At 39.4% G+C, this 5467-nt stretch overlaps 2 pseudogenes; one reads left to right on the plus strand and one right to left on the minus strand.

The window, feature by feature from the left end:
* Nucleotides 1–608: 608 nt before the first annotated feature.
* On the minus strand, nt 609–827 carry LOC111796048 (annotated as a pseudogene).
* Nucleotides 828–1165: 338 nt separating this feature from the next.
* LOC111796043 lies at nt 1166–3929 on the plus strand (annotated as a pseudogene).
* The last annotated feature ends 1538 nt before the right edge of the window (nt 3930–5467 follow it).

Raw genomic sequence — 5467 nt, forward strand, 5'->3', positions numbered from 1 at the left:
GAAATGTCAATATATAAATTGTTTCATTATTCGTTATTTTCGGGTCTTTTCGTTGCATTCACTTACAACAACAAAGAACCACCAGCGTTTGGTGCAGCACCTGTATCTTGGTGTATTCTTCTTTCTTTCTTTGGTCTTTCGTTCCGTCATATTCCTAATAACTTATCCAATTACAATGTATTAACCGCAAATGCACCTTTCTTTTATCAAATCTCAGGGACATGGTCTAATTACGAGGGTAGTATTTTATCATGGTGTCGGATCTCAAGTTTTTATGGATTCCTTCTTTGTTACCGAGGTCGACCCCAAAGACATAATGTCTCAAAATGAGGAGGCCATAAAGAAACTCTTTTTTATTTCTTTCTTTCGAACTTCGTGAAGAGCCCCATTCAAGATCTCTCTCGTTACGAACAAAAAAGTGGGGCTGCGCCCCTATTGTGCACTCCCTACGTTCTACGAACCGTTGTTGATTTTGAACTTCATTCGTGGAGGAACTGGACTTTTGATAGGCCAGCCCTTTTTTATGCGCTGCTTTACCCTGAAAGAAAAATGAGCTTTGCTCCTCTAAGCTCCCGGCGCTCCCGTGGTTCGCGAGAAGGAAAAATGACTCATCCTTTGTTGCATCTGGCATGAGATGATAAAGAGAGAGCTTCGTCTATCGATGAACAACAGATTGACGTAACTCTTGGCATTGCTTTGTTTTTCTCTCCTTTCCTATCAGCGAGTTTCGATCCTTTTGTTCAAAATTTCTTCGTTCGTACCGAACCGCTTGCAGAACCAAATAATGTTCCACAAGATCCAATATCAACTATACATCATCTTTGCATTTATGCCGGAGATGTCGCCAGTGCTATGGGTTTTGGTTTATGTAGATCCAAAATGATGAATGGGATTATGGCACTTCACACGCCGCCAATGCGGAAGGATGCCCCCGAAAAGAAGGGAACGCTGCTTCGCTCTGTTGGATGCGTCGGATCCCGTATAACAAGCGAGCTTTTTACCCTCAAATTTGAAGATGTAGGCGCAAAATGCTATCCTGCTCTATTGTTGCGTAGCAATAAAAGCCTGCTCATGCTGCTTCGGCGACACTTTTTCACCTTCTCTTCCCTCTGGGTGGGAGGGCTAGTGGACATGGGGAGGAGGATAGCGAAGCGTGTCGTTCGTAATGCAAAGAAAGAGACCACTACTTCGCTTCTTTGTTGGACCGCCCGCGCGAACACAGTGGTCTCTGACTAGGACCAGGAACCCATTCGAATTTGGATCTTGATATGTCGGTGCTTTTTAACTGTAGGCATCTTGCCAGGAAGTTGGTGGGCTCATCATGAATTAGGTCGGGGTCGTTGGTGGTTTTGGGATCCCGTTGAATGTTAGAAATTACGACTCTCCACAATGGTATAATATTGTCCACTTTGAGCATAAGCTCTCATGGCTTTGCTTTGGGCTTCCCCAAAAGGCCTCATACCAATGGAGATGGTATTCCTCACTTATAAACCCATGATCTCCCACTAAATTAACCAATTCTTCATTCTTGGACCTCGTTTTTTAATATTGTGACTTTTTCATGCTGTGTCTCAGGAACCTTTTCTGTTGGGAAAGGAATAGTGGAAAAGATAAAATAGATCAAAGCTGCAGTGCTTTATTATTGTTTCATCACTCTATATTACTTGAAGAGTTACACAATTCCAATATTTATAGGCTTATACACTAAACAGAAATAGTAAATTATGAAAATCGTAGATAAATTCAAATCTACTAACAATCTCCTAAAATCTTGGTAGTTTGAATACTTTGAATCATATCTCAATTTTGACTACTTTGAATCATATCTCAACACTCTCCCTTGATTCAAAGTTGCGGATGTCAAGTAATCGTCTAAAATTGCAGAACTTTTCTTTTGACAAAACCTTAGTAAGTATGTTTGCTTTAATCCGTATAATGTCTATCTCAGCTTGTATACCTTTGCTTCTTTGTCTTTCTTTATGAATCCGTCTGGTTGTGTTACATAGACCTCTTCTTGTAAATCTCCATCAAACTGATAAACAGGCCACCGCAATGGGCTGCATGTCCCATGTAAATCTCCTTAGAACTTTTCATTTGGCAAGTTACTCGTATCTCATGTTCCATTTTTCTCAATGGACTTCATCTCTTCTACCATGGCTTTCTTCCACTCTTCTTTTTCAGCTAATTCTGCATAACTCATAGGGTTTGAAATAGTAAGAGCAAATTGACATGATGCAAATATGTCAACTAAAGATTTATACTTCTTTGGAGGTGTCTCATCCGAAAATTCTTCAAGAGAAAAGTTGCTATTTAGTGATGATGAAGATGATGAATTTGACAGATTTTGTGTTGCAGTGGAGGCACTAGGAGATGCACTGGAGTTGACCCTTGTCTCTTCATCTGTAGAAACTTCAACTATAATCTCTTTTGTATCATTATCTAATAGTTTTATCTTACCATGATTGGTTTTGACTTTCACTGTGTCTTTTTCCTCAACTTGAATCTCTTTTATATTTCCAAGTTGCACCTTAAGTCTTTGCGTATCATCAAGCTCTTGGAATAAAGATTTGATGTCTGTCATATGGTTCGAGCATCTGCTATCAACAAACCATAAGTCACCTTCTTTTGGATTAATATCAATACACGCCATAAAAAGCTTTTCTTCTTCTTTTTCATTTTCTGCTGCAAAATTCATTTGTTGATCTTTATACCAACAATCAGCTTTTGTGTTCCCATACCTTCTGCAATGGTAACATTGTAAGACCTTCCTTATATTACTTTGTTCATCATTTCTCCATCTATCCCTGTTATGACGACCACCATGGAAGTTGCGAAATCCCCCTCTTCCATGACTTCTACCTACTAAACGAATATTTTCTCTTTCGTTGCCTTCATTGTTGGCTGTCTCCTTCACTTGTAGTGCCTTTTCTTCATTCCTATCTGATGATCTATTGATTCTTGACTCATGAGCCTGAAGCGAGCCCATCAGTTCATCAACAGAGAGTATTGATAGATTCTTAGCTTCTTCTATGGCAGCCACCACATGGTCAAACTTTGGAGTTAAGCTTCTCAACACCTTTGAAACAATTGTTTCATCTGAAATTTTCTCTCCATAGGTACGCATCTGACTGACTATTGCCATTGCTCTTGACAAAAAGTCAGCAATTGATTTGCATTCGTCATGAGCAGAGTTTCAAAATCACGTCTTAGAGATTGCAATTACACTGTTATGACCTTTGAATCTCCTAGAAACTCCTTCTGTAGAATTGACCATGCTTGCTTTGATGTGGTTGATGCTGCAATTCGTGAAAAATTAGTCTCATGAACTGCTTGCTGAATAATGAGTAGAGCCTTGGCATCATTTTTCTTGGTTTCTCTTCGTCTCTCCTTTTCTTCTATTATGGGTTCCAATACATGAACAAACCCGTGCTCCACCAAGTCCCATATCTCCTGCGGTCTAAGTAAGGTCTTCATCTTAATGCTCCACCACTCATATTTCTCACGACTAAAAATTGGTAATAGCGGTGTAGAGGAAGAAAAACCAGCTACTGCCATTTTTGTTTTGTGAAATAAATAATAACTCACCCTCATGTTGACAGGAATTTGGCTCTGATACCAAATTTGTTGGGAAAAGAATAGGGGAAGAGATAGGAAAAGATAAAATAGATCAAACCGGCATATCAATGATTCTTTTCTCCCAGATGAAGCAGCAGACATCGGTCCGTAGAACCTGTAAAAAAGAGATGGTTGTGGCGCGAAGTACTTTTGTGCACCTACGGCACTCGGCTCGGGCACAACCCCGCCCCGTTATGTTATGGAAGAATTGAACTGATTGCAGGGCTGGTTATTTAGAGCCAGCAATTGGCTGCCGAATTTCATCCCGCAACTAGAAGAAGATCGCTTCGGGGTCACAGTGGCGTGGCTGAATGTAGAGCAGTCCGCCCGCGTTTGATCAGTCAATTCTTTTTTTCTTTAGAAGATGGTCAAGGTAGCTTGCTTCCAAAGTCACTGCACTAAATGCTCACATAGTTGTAGTAGTTGGCTCACAATGCCTCTATTCTATACTAAAAGACTACTCCAGAGGGGTCTTTGCTCTACAAAATCAGGTAGACGAGTATACCATTGATTCTTTTGATGGCTTTCTCAGTTTTGAATAGTATATGAGCGGAGCGAGAGTGACTAGAGTTTACTTCAGGAATAAAGGTTTTTAATGTAGTTGCGCACGTTTTTGCTTTTTTTATCGAGATTGGGTCGGTATTTAGCTTCTGCACAAGATTGAAAAGAATTTATAGCATTTCAAGTGAGATGTCCAAGATAAAAGGAACGAAAATCGACGAGCTTTTTAAGCCCCAAAACTCAGAATCCATGGAATGAATGTATCTGAATCCATGAAAAGATCTATTCTATCTGTATAGATAGGGGAAACCTAGAGAGCTTCACTTTAAGATAACTCGAGCAATAAACTCCTCTTTCCGAAGAAGAATGCCACCCCTTGACCTTACTTATTCAGGCCTTTAGGTGAGCTTGCGTTATTGTACTAAGTAAGTAAGTGTCAGACACACTCATACAAGAAAGAGACAACACTAAAAAAAAAAAGCAAAACCAACTTCATTATGTTCTTCAACTTGCTGCACTGTACATATATAGAAAGAAAAAAAAAACTAAATAACTGCTAATAACCTACACTAACTTCCCAGCAACAACTGCTAATAACTTCCCTTGCTATTATCCACAAATACTAAAACTGTAATACAAGATTAAACAAACTAATAAATCATCCCCTTAATCTTGTATTTTGATCTTCACATTCTTACATTCTTCAAACCAATTCTTTCTCGAAGCTCCACAAATTTTTGTCGTCCTAATGACTTCGTAAGTATATCAGCCAATTGATCCTCAGTTTTTACATGATCCACTTCAATCTCTCCTTTTTGCACACATTCACGAATGAAATGGAACCTCATGTCTATATGTTTGCTGCGATCATGATGAACTGGATTTTTCGCTAATGCTATAGCAGACTTGTTATCGATATTTAAACGAACAGGATTTACTTCCTTCCCATGCAATTCCTTCAGTAAACGTCCTAACCATATTCCTTGACAAGCAGCTGACGTTGCCGCAATATACTCCGCTTCACAGGACGAAAGTGCCACCATTTTTTGTTTCTTTGAAGTCCATGTAATTGGATTGCCATATAAGAAAAACAATGTCCCCGTAGTGCTCTTTCGATCATCTATATCTCCAGCAAGATCACTATACTATATCCGATTAAGCGATTTTCTACTTGCTTTGCCTTCACATAATGACATCCAATATCAATAGTTCCTTTCACGTACCTGAGTATCTGCTTCACAGCTGCCATATGAACCATAGTCGGAGCTTCCATATAACGACTCATAACTCCAACGGAATATGATAAGTCAGGTCGTGTGTTCACTAAATAACGAAAACATCCGACAATACT

The sequence above is a fragment of the Cucurbita pepo genome, chromosome LG05, assembly GCF_002806865.2.
Source record: "Cucurbita pepo subsp. pepo cultivar mu-cu-16 chromosome LG05, ASM280686v2, whole genome shotgun sequence".
NCBI classification, from domain to species: Eukaryota; Viridiplantae; Streptophyta; class Magnoliopsida; order Cucurbitales; family Cucurbitaceae; genus Cucurbita; species Cucurbita pepo.